Source organism: Lynx rufus, unplaced genomic scaffold, assembly GCF_022079265.1.
Source record: "Lynx rufus isolate CCGP_SWC_20201006 ecotype Redwood Valley unplaced genomic scaffold, mLynRuf1.p SCAF_7, whole genome shotgun sequence".
Lineage (NCBI taxonomy): Eukaryota > Metazoa > Chordata > Mammalia > Carnivora > Felidae > Lynx > Lynx rufus.
Genome location: NW_025814889.1, coordinates 9,092,373 through 9,104,670, shown reverse-complemented (window position 1 = coordinate 9,104,670; position 12,298 = coordinate 9,092,373).

Below are 12,298 nucleotides of genomic sequence, written 5' to 3'. Positions count from 1 at the left end.
TATTTAAATTGTTCTTTTCTTAAAAGGATGCTTTTTCAGTCACCTTGGAAATATGTGCAAATGCAAATCTAAGTCCCATATGCGGTAATGATTTGCTTGAAACAAATACTATTCCCTCAAGCTATGTTGGTTTGGGGTGGAAGTGACTTCTCTAATAGGAAGATTGCAATGGCCCTGCTCCTAAGGGAAAAAGAAAAGAAACAGACAGATAAGATGCTCTTATTTATAACATGTAACAAGATACGTTGCAAGACACAAGCATCTTTCTGATGATTTATCCTGCTGATCAGAGTAAAAAGAGTTTATTTTCATAATTACAACAGATGGAAAACAATAAAATTATACTTTAGGCTAATGCACTCTCACCCTGATTATCCTTTTTTTTTGTATGTGTGTCTCCCCTGAAGCTATTTTATAACAATATAAAAATTGCAGAAATATGGTACCGCAAAAGCCTGACCAGATTTCCTAATTATCTGTCATGACTCAAGACTGCAGTGAGAAATTAGCTCTCCTGGGAAAGAAAAAAATTGACGGAACTTAAAATAATAGAAAGAATCTTATGATGTTTTCCTCAACAAGTTGAGAAAGAAATCTATCCATTTTTAGTAGGATTACCCTAACTTTCTCTTTTCTTTTTCAAATATATTTTTGTGTCAGCTACAGAGAGGTGTGCTAATCATACTCCTCAAGACATGACATGTTGTCATGGAAAGATTCACTCCTTTCATTAATTAAATATTATTCACCTAAAATTCCATGCCCTTCCTATCTTCTTACCACAAGTGTTAATTAATGGATATAAGGAATAAGATGTATGCAGTTGCAAGATCTTTGTGTCTACATCTGTACCTATATCTAATCTATATCTATTAACAACTACTTCCTTTATCTCCATGTTTCCCAGCCTCCCTTGTACTTAGATAACACCCAGGTGAATAAATTCTGACAAATGGAGCGTGGGGAGAACTAATATGCACCTGTCCCCAAACACCCTCCACGTGCTATTTTTTTTCTCTTTTATCATCCTCTGGGTGGATAGCAACCCACATGGTAACTATAAAAGCCACCCTATGTGACAAAAGCTTCACCATACTGGGTCCCTGAAGGACTGTGTGGACCCATCCTCCAACACATACCAATGATAAGACTCTTACATGAGTAAGAAAAAGACTTCTGGTCTATTAACCTACTGCAATTTTAAAGTTTATTTGTATTCCAATTACCTCATTATTCATTTCCATGTAAGAGGCTACCTTATGAGGTTCACATGCTCTTTAGGTTACCAAATCTTTTCATCGATTTTTGTGTTTTGTAATTCAAATAACGTGCCTGGAAATCCAGTCTAGAGGGAAGACAGCAATAAGCCAACTGATTTCTTCCTCTTAACCTGGCTCATTGTGACAGTGTTGGACATTGAACTTACTGAAGAGCTTAGGTGCCCTACTGATCACTCAGTCATCCATTCCACAGCCAGGGCACTGAACCTGCCTTAGGAGCTCCAGGCAAGCTGCCTTAACCAAAATACAGTACAGTAATGTGGTAATATCATGTATCCTGAGTACTTTGACAGCCGGTAAAAAAAGACAAGTCCCTGTTTCAGCAGATTAAATGCCATCTTGTTGTTTGCAAAAACAAAAAAACAAAACAACAAACAAACAAAAAAACCCACCTCTAAAAAATCACAAAAGTGTCTTGTCAGAGAACATCTACCCTTCCCTAAATCTACTTACTGTGTTTCTGGACTGCGAGATACATAGATGGTTTATGGATGCCCAGAAATATTGTACATGGTAGTATTAGAATTCTCCATGAGATGGAGTCAATACTGTACTTATTATTTTTAACAGACTATTTTTTAGATCAATTTTAGGTTTACACAAAAATTGAACAGGAAGTACAGAGAGTAGCCATATATGCCCTTCCCTTCTCCTCCATACCTCCAGTTTTCCGTATTCTAAACCTCATGCATTGCTGTGCTACATTTGTTGTATTATTGATGAACATCAAGAATAGTGATGAACCAATATTGACACATTATTAATTAAAGACCATTTGCATTTGAGTTCACTGAATAATACAGTTCTACCACTTTTGCCAAATGCATAATGTCACGTATCCACTATTACTGTATCTAACAGAATATTTTTATTGCCCTAAAAATCCCCTGTTCTCCACTAATTCATCCCTTCCCCTGAACTGGCAAACACTTAATCTTTTTACTGTCTCTACACTTTTGCTTTTTCCAAAATGTTGTAGAGTTGGAATCAGACAATACACAGCCATTTCAGACTGGCTTTTTCACTTAGTAACATGCAGTTAAGGTTCTTCCAAGTCTTTTTTTGTGGCTTGAGAGATTTTTCCTTGTTATCACTGAATAAGATTCTATTGTATGCATGTACTATAATTTATCCATTTACATATTGAAGGTTATCTAGATTGTTTCCAAGTTTTGACAATTATGATTAAAGATATGGCAAGTATTCATGGGCATCTTCTTCCACAGACCAAATTTTTAACTTATTTGGGAAAGTATCTAGGAGCATCACTGCTGGATGATATGGTAGGAGTAGCTTTGTAAGAAAGTGCCATACAGTTTTCCAAAGTGGCTGTGCCACTTGGCTTTCCCACCAGAAGTGGATGAGAATTTCGCTGTTCCATGTTCTCACTGATATTTGATGCTTTCAGTGTTTTAGATTTTTGCCATTTTAATAGGTGTGTTATGGCATCTCATTGTTGTTTTAATTTGCAATCCTTAATGATATATGACGCTGAGCACATTTTCATATGCTTATTTGGTATATGTCTATATGAGTTCAGATCTTTTGTCCCGGTTTTACTGAGTTGTTTTCTTATTGCTGAGGTGTAAGAATTCTTTGTACATTTTGGAAACAAGTCATTCTTCATATGTATGCTATTCAACTATTTTCCCCAGTCTGGGGCTTCTGCTTTTATTTTCTTAATGGTATCTTTCACAGAGTAGATGATTTTAATCTTAATGAAGTCCAACATACGGTTTTGTTTTTCACTTTAATGGAGTGTGGTTTTGGTGTTGTATGTAAAAACTCACTGCCAAATCCAAGATCATCTTAATGTTCTCCTATATTGTTTTTGGAATTTATCTTTATTTTTTTTTTAAAAAGTTATCATACCATTGAGGGGAAATAAAACCCTAAGTTCATGATTTACATACCTGATTTCATACAATTTTAATTGGTCCATCACATTTCTGACATATACAGTATTTTCCTACTCTGACAAATCGTGATGTGTTTGTCAAGAAGGGATGCGTGTTTTTTGCTTGTCAGACTAAATTTGTAAATTTTTTTCGGGTTCTTAAGAAAACTCTTGGGAGTGGGACAATGCATCTTTACTCTTGGGGAACAATGGGAAAGTGTGCCTGCTATAGGGTCATGGGCACTGGTCTCTATTCCTAAGCAATCGTCATTATATATTTATTGGAGACTTTCTTTTATAAAAGAATATTCTACCTAAATCAATGATTTACTAGCAATAAATAAATTGTTGATATCTTCCCCAAGGGATAGCTCAAAGATCATCAACCAAAAGTGGAGAAAGGCAGGGTAAACCTCTTTTCCAATGTGACTCAAGAAGAGAAGAGAGATCAAGTGAAAGAGTATTAAAGTTCACTAGGAGATCTTTAAATAGAAATAGGTAGATTTTAGCAATTGGAAACTTTCTACTCGTAGAAAGTTGATGTTTACCTTTGAAAGTTCTGACTATATAATAAGGCATAATAAACTTAATTTGTCAGTGTGGCATTGTGAAAAACAACTTACTTATTTCAAAGAATCTGCCATTGTTAAGACACTGCTCCAACCATTCTCTGGAAATGTGCTTTTCAAAGCATTTATAAAAGGCCAAAGAAAAATAATTCAACTTGATTTTTAGCAACTTCAAGTTAATGACTACTTGAAAAATAAAAAGAAATAAAGAAAACTTAAAATCAATAAACAATCAACTCGACTTTACTCAGATTGAAACTAGAATAAAAATAATCTATGGATGTACAAATACCAAGAGTGAACTGTAATGTAAACCATGGACTTAGGGTGAAGATGATGAGTCAGTGTAGGTTCATCCATTATAAGAAATATATCACACTGCTGGGGTATTGATACTGGCAGAGGCTGGACATGTGTGGGGCCAAGGGGTTTATGAGAAATCTGTAAACATATATAGTGTTGAGATATGTGCAAGTACTATTGTAAAGCACTATCGATATTTGAGCTTTGATTTCCCCACCAAATGAAATGACATATGGATTTTTCCTCCTGGTTCATTATACGCTATATCTTATTCACCTAATTCTTCCTTTACCACTGAAGCTAACTTTTCCATATCACTAGTAACTACTTTTCTAGAATAAAGTTCTAGGGCCTTATCGGTTCCTTAAATAATTACGAAGAATTCAGCTTTCTGTGCAGTTACTTACTTCCATTACAACACAAAGCTATTCTCCTAATGGAGTCAGTGCTATTAGAACTCATTTCCCTGAGGTCTATTTCTCCTCTTTTTTTTTTTTTTTTTTTTTTAGGAGACTTTTAGTCCCCCTTTCTAATTTGTATTATAAACTCAGGGAAAGGGACTGTGTCTTACCCTATTGCCAACTAGGTGTTCAATAAACATTAATTATTATTATTAAAATCATAATGATGTCAGGCTTGGCCTAATCAATTTTAATTCAGCTTAATCTAGTTCAATTAAGTTTAATTTAGGAGGTGCTGCCCTGACACACACACACACACACACACACACACACACACACACACACTTTAACCTAGATTTCTAATTTCATTCTGCATTAGGTTCCTCATTTGTTTAATTTTTTTCAGCCTCACAAATTTCTTCTATTGGCAAGAAGTCTCCTTTGTGCTATTGCTAAGGTGAATTTTATATGACAAATGCTTTTACAATATTTTGATTTCCTTGCCCATTGAGAAATATCACCCACAGCTTTTCATATTATAGCTGATTTTTCTCCCAGTGAACTGAAAGAAGCTGACCTGAACAAATTCCACCTCTGGGTGGTCACGGTGAATGAGAGGAAAAGTAGGAAGAAGAGCAGGGCACCACCCAATTGTTTCTATGCTTTCGAGAAAGCTCTCCTGGAGTAGCATGAAAGACAGGCTGAGCTGAGCAAGAGTGGAGACTAGAAGACGTATTAGAAAATGACTGACACTATCCACATTAGTGATGGCAAGGGACTGCACAAAGTTCAGACAGTACGGATAATAGGGGTATGGGTGTGGACATTGAGAGAGGAATTAAAAAACAAAAGCAATTGCTGGGGCACCTGAGTGACTCAGTCGGTTGAGTGGTCCAATCTTGATTTCAACTCAGATCATGGTCTCATGGTTCATGGGTCTGAGCCCTGCATCAGGCTCTGCACTGGATGTAGAGCCTGCTTGCAATTCTCTCTCTCCCTCTGTCCCTCTTCCCTGCTCGCTCGCTCGCTCTCTCTCTCTCTCTCTCTCTCTCTCAAATAATAATAATGAAGAAAGCAATTACTCACTCTGCAGGTGAGAGAGGGGTCAAGGAAGGATGACCAAGTGGGATATGCTGCAGTAGGAGACAATGGAGGAACAGCAGGTCTGCTGTGGGCACGATGGTGTGAGCGGCAGGTGTGACTGATTTCAGAAATGAAATGAAATGTGGAAGTGTTGTGAGCCACCTTGCCCTGGGAGAGGATGGTTGCCCCAAATGGGAAGTGTAAGTAAATATTAAATGAAGAGGATAGAGGTGGGGGATATAGAAAACACCAATCCTCGTGGACACCAATAAAGAAATACAAATCAAAGAAGTATAGTGAAGTAGGAGGGAACAGAAAACTAGGACAATGAGGAAAACAGGTTTTATAAGCCATCTGTTATTTCATCATTGGAGGCTTTTCAAAGGAGAACAGTATGCAATTTTGACCCTGTGGGAGGTGCTCTCCCTCAAGAGAGACACAAAATTACGAGTCACTATAGCCAGAACTGGCATGAAGCTGAGACGGGCTTCATTTAGCTGGTCGGCACCGGTACATCTCTAGAGTCACTGGAGGTTGGTACCTTTTCTGAAAATCAGCCTGTTCCCATTAACGTATTTAGAACATCACCTCTGACTCAAACTGCAGCCTTCTCTATTTCCTTCCATCTGCCCTACTCATGGAGCTTGTTACTCTAAGAATAAAGTGGTTTCCTGCCTTGTGTTCCTAAGCAAGATCGGCTCTAAAATACTTTATGAAGGTGTCATAATGCAGCAGGGTAAGGAGTTACACACACCTGGAGACCCACACATGCTGCTTATTAGCTTTGTAACTTGCTTAAGTTATTTAAACTTTCTGAATTTTGACTATCTAAATAAAAATAACAAAAAATGCAAGAATGTTATAAACAGGAAATGACTTGCCATGCATGAAACCATTTAACATATAACCAACATGCTAGAGTTACCCAGTAACTGTTCATTGTCCTTTATTTCTGCCAAGTCGGTTGTATCTCTTCTTTCAAAGATGTCTTTGCACCCTGGTATCCTTGAATCTTAAAATGAGGGCAGATTACTACTCGTCCTTGCTAGGGTAATTAAGAACAGTGCTGCCTTCTCTTTCTAAAGTACTCTTTGAAAGAAGCAACTCTTCAAAGAGGAATACAAAGAGAGTTAATACCTACATGGAAAATTTGCACTGCGAATCAACTGTTTACTCCTCCCCCCTGTATTTTCTTAAGCAATCTGAGTAACAATCCGGGGTAACATTGTGTCTTGCATTGTTCACTCCTTAATTCCATTTCAGCCCTTATCCTCTCACTCTTCAGGCAGATATACAGTGATAGCTCAACTGAGGAAGTGTTGAAATAAACATCTGCTCATACACATCCTGTTGAAATACAGACTAAAGCCTCCAGCATTTTTAGCTGACGAGTTCTCTGTACATATGCAGCATTTTACACTTACTGAGAAGAATCTATGTGCTAAAAGCACTCAAAAACGTGATCTCTAGCACCATAACATAGGAAGATTTTCCTCTGGGTTCTGTCATTTCCATGGTATTACGATCAAGTATAACTAAGATGTTCTAGCCTAAGGTATGAGGCATTTGATCTTCAGGTGAGTGGTCAAAAATGAAGTCATTGTGATTTATTTTGAATCAAACAAATAATAGAAATCTTTGGTTTCCAGAAGCAGTAATCTTCCACTGAAGATGCAGTGGATGAGAGAATTCATAAAAAAAAAAATTCAAAATAAGGATCCCACTAGGCTCATCTGCAACAGAGATCTTAAGAAGTGGGATAGAGTAGTGGATTGAGCACTAGACTGGTTATCTAGAGTCCTGGTGTTTTACTGCATTGGTGTAAAAAGTTGAATTAATTTTCTTGACTCCCCTATCAATATCTCTAAAATGTAGGTACTGAATGTAAGGACCCTAAAAGAAAGCAACCTTAAGGCAGATGGAACATAAGAGGTAGCCAACAAATTCCAGTTGCCCTCCTATAATTATAATCTTTGTGCTGTGATTTAGAAGCAGCTCACATACAAATACACTCGATCAATATATGTATATTTGATATTATCCACATACAAATGTGTTTTGGTAGACTCTACCACAGTGCATTCAACTAGCAACTTCATAGGAAATGTAACAGTCAGTGCCTTCATTCTCTTTCCTTACTTAATGTCTTTCATTAGTGTTTTGGCTAATAAGGAATGCTCGTATTATCCAAAGCCAGATCATGATATAGGCAAGGTTTTTTTTTTGCCCATATAACAATGTTTGAAACAACACTGGTAGATGGTCTAGTCAAAAGTTTCTTTAATAATGCATCCCCTAAAACCTTAACTCAACTAATTAAATACTGTAAAATATAAATCAAATTTATAAAACATACTCATATATCCATTTCCATTTATGTTATGAGAACATAGAATGTGTCAGCTTCTGAACAAGAAAACATGGAGTGTAAAATAGCCTTCGGGGCGCCTGGGTGGCTCAGTCAGTTGGGAGTCCGACTTCGGCTCAGTTCATGATCTCACAGTCTGTGAGTTCGAGCCCCATGTCGGGCTCTGTGCTGACAGCTCGGAGCCTGGAGCCTGCTTCGGATTCTGTGTCTCCCTCTCTCTCTGCCCCTCCCTTGCTCATGTTCTGGCTCTCTCTGTCTCAAAAATAAATAAAAAAACATTAAAAAAATTTTTTAAACAAAAAATTAATATAAAATAGCCTTCAAACAGTGGCTGGCATGGGGCTTTGCGCATAAATAGCTAGGGCACTGAATTGACTGAGATGAACTGAAATCAGAGAACCAAGTCCCAGCCCAACAGGCAGTTGGTTTGAGTCGACGAGCCCATCACATCTTTAAAGTTCAATGACAGATTGTGGATAACTGCATCAAGGTTGGTTGGTAGAGAAAAACCTGAAAGGTAGTCAACAAAGAAAAAAGAGAGAAAACTTAATAACAACTGAGAAGTAAAATCAAAGGTGATGCCTTGACCTGAGCTTAGAGAGGCTGAGAAACTCAGCAATGATGTTTTTCACTTTATCTATAACACACGCTGTTCTTCTCTGGTCCTGAAACTAGCATGTGACTTATGAAGCATCCTATTAGCTGTTTCAGGAAAGCACATTTTCTTCTGAAAAGAAATCAGTTTAAGAAGAAAGAAACAAGCACAAACACAAAGCCAAACACACTGGGGTCTACATTGGGCACTCACTCAAAATGTCATGTCATCCGAACACGTCTCCAGTTTTTAATGGTGCTTCACTTGGGTCTAATCACATTCAAACCCTGCTGGGTTGCATGCTATTATATGCTTTAAAAATGTATAGACAAGTCACAGCTAAAATAAAAAGCTCATACAAGCCAGCATCTGAAACACAGAAGGAAGAGGCCTTTGGGATTCTATTTCGTCTGGTACAACCAAATCACAAGGTCATCTCTGACTTGTTGCCCACCTGTGTCTCTGTTTCCTCATTGTTAAAGTCAGAGTGATCGTTAGCAATGACCTAAGGCTGTCATATTTATTTTCTTTAAATTACATTTAGGAGCCTGTTTCAGGAAACCAGACAAACAGCTCTTCTCATCTTCTTTCCTCCTCCATTACAACATGAAAGATGTTGGGAAGACACATTCCCATGTATCTATTTCTACCAAAACATGAGCCATGATATTTCTGTATTTTCCAGGAATGGTGTTGTTCTGAAAAGTTTCAAATGGAAGAATGATATAAAACTTTCTCCCTAAATATTTCAAATGATGCATTTTCTTGTTCTGAACATTTTAGCTTTGTAGAAGGTCATATTAAATTGTATGTGCACATCAAACGGTATTACATTTCTTTATGTGAGTACATAGGGATAACTCATCCTTTGATTATTTTCCCCAGAATTTTGAACATTTGCTCATGAAGCCTCTGCTCTGTTTTTATTTTTATATTGTTGACGTTCAAATGGAATTGAACCAAGGGTTTTCTGGTCAGAATAAGAAGAAAGATAAAACCATTATAAGCCAAGGGAACTTGTGATAGTGTCTGACAATTTCCCAATGTGGTTGCTTCCTCATCCCAGATGTCCAAGGGATGTAATCAGAAACAGAGTGCACTTTATGATAAATGCCTCGGGGTGAATGTAGCTCACAAAAGATATTATGGTTTTCCTATGGTTTTCCTCTACTTTGCTTCCTCAAAAAAAATTCTTTATTTTGAATTGTCTTAAAATTAGCTGGTTCTCAAAGGAGAAAGAGAAGCACACACATCCGCACGCTCATCAAGTTTGGCCGATGTAGCTAAGAGGAGACCACATTATGTTTTATTTTCCTAATCCCAGAACAACTAAACATTAACGTGTTTTGCCCTGAGTAACCAGATATGACATGAAATATGAAAGACATATTTGAGGTTCAGACGGCCGCTCCCAAAGTAAATTAAAATGAAATAGGTTTAAAAAACACTCCTGTAGGGGGCTGCATTCCACCTGCAAAACCCAATCTGTGCCAATGGCAACATAATCAGACACCAGGAACAAAATTGTGAGCTAGTAACTGAGCTGGAGGCTGGAGTCCAGAGGCATTGGGCCAAACACGTGGGTCGGCTAATGAGACACTGCTGATCTGAGGGCCCTGGATGGGCATGCCGGGAGCTTCTGTGAACAGCTGATGGACTACAGTGTGTGTGTGTGTGGCGGGGGGAAGGATGTCAACAGATCAAAGGCCTCTGTGGCCACAGTAGTACTGATGAATGGGTGGACTCTGTTTGAGATGAACAGTCCTGGAATCGCAACAAACTCAGTGAATGCACGTCATTCTCTGGCCTCAGCCCAAAGTGGGAAGCCCAGTAAGTGGCAACAGCCTTCCATCAGACCAACAACCAGTGAGCTGCACCCTTGTGACATCGTAAGAGGCAAAACTTTCAAATAACGGAGTGACCTGATATACACAGTGGCAGGACCACCCACCTGTCTACTCCCAGCCACATCTTCCCTTTCCCAGGTGAAGTCCAGGGTCAGGTGAGAACCTGATGAGACTGGCCTTTTATAAAACTATATGAATAAACGATCAATGACCAGATACAGAGGTGTGGTGACAATCGCTTGAGGACCAATCTAAAAGGCAGCAATCAGTGCTCAGACTGCATTTTGAGAACTAATCTTTTAGTACTCTATTTCAAAAAGATCATGTTTTTTGCAATCCCAGGAAGCACTGTGAATTATGAAGCAAGCAAGAGGCCAGCTGCTAAGTGATCTCTAACATTCACTCAGCCCAGCCCTCTAGCCAAGAGGTCTCTTGTCCCAGGGGTGCTGAGCTGCTAGTCCCTTGCCATCCACTGTAGATGTCCCTTTCTTACCCTAAAATGAGTACAAATGTAACTAGCGCCTCTGTGACATTAGCAGTGTGAGATCTGAATGAAGGCTGATCCACAGGTATCAGAGTCACTGGGGGGAGAGGGGAACACTTGTTATAACTCAAATTGCTGGGTCGTTTCCCACAGGGTCTATGTCTATTTGTATCCTACACTACACTCTCAATTCCATACAATTAAAATTATTCCAGAGCTGAGAAGACTGTAGATAGCATCTGACTCAACTACCTCTTCTGAGAGGGAACTGAGGTCCAGAAAGGTTAATCGTCAAGTGTCACAAATGCCATAACCCAGGCTGCCTGATTCTAGTTCATAGATCCTTTCACGCTATCAGCCCACCTCGTGGCTGGTTCCTTTTCATATTTTCAGAGAGTTCTTTCCCTGCAAAGTTCAAATTAATTTATACTGGCTGCATAAAACATTATGAGAGGCTTTTAAAAAGGAATAGGACTCTTCTATGTTAAGCTCCAAATTAAAGATCAAACTCTCAAGTTTATAATGCTGATCTTTAGAGGATTAATTCTTAAAGGTAATTCTTCATTCTTGATATGAATTACACTATTCTTGGGTATTTTGTAGAGACCAAAACATTTAAATTTGTTGGGTCTTCTGGAATAAAGCATATATGTGTATAGATATTTGTCAGTAGCCTGTTTGTTCAATTTTGCTGTAAAAGACAGCTAACACCTTTTTGAATGAAACTGTGAGACAGCACATTTCTTTCTGCTAGTGTTGAATTTCCAGTATAGCTTTGTGACATCTCTCAGTCATTCTGAGTGTGTGATTGTGGGGGTGTGTGTGTGTGTCTGTGTGTGTGTGTGTGTGATGGAAAAAGAATGGAGGAAAAGTTTATAGAAGAGTCAGAGGGATACAACAATGCTCTTTTGTGACTTCCTTTTCCTTTTAGAGTTGACTATTCTCGATAGGTATCATTTTAAAACTATTTCATTTTTTTCCCAAGACAGGGCTAGTTCTTTGGTTGTGTTTGCCAGCAAAATTTGAGCTAGACTCAGTTGATGGTGGAGGATGGATCACAAACTCAAATTGCAAGGACAAAAGTCTAATGACCATCATCTACCAGAAAATCCAGTTATACACAGGGATGGTTCCTCATGTGCCCTATTCCAGATAGTTATTGAGATGGATTTTCATGTAATTGTTCTGTGGAAGACTTTTCAAGGAAAAAGTCTGAAGTTAAGAATTTTTGTTTTGTTTTTTGCTGTTCCTACTACCAAATACTCCAAAGACTCTCTGTCCCCATCTTCAAAGAGGCATGAAATGGGACACAAACATCTTCACTCTAGGTGGATAGCTGGTACAGAAGTGATAATGGCAGGAAGCAGGAATTCAGAAAACATGCTTCTCTTGTGGAACAGTAGCAGGTGTTTCCTCCAGTATCTTAAGGACTTCCGTAGAATTGCGAATTATTTTCAGTCCATCTAAACTA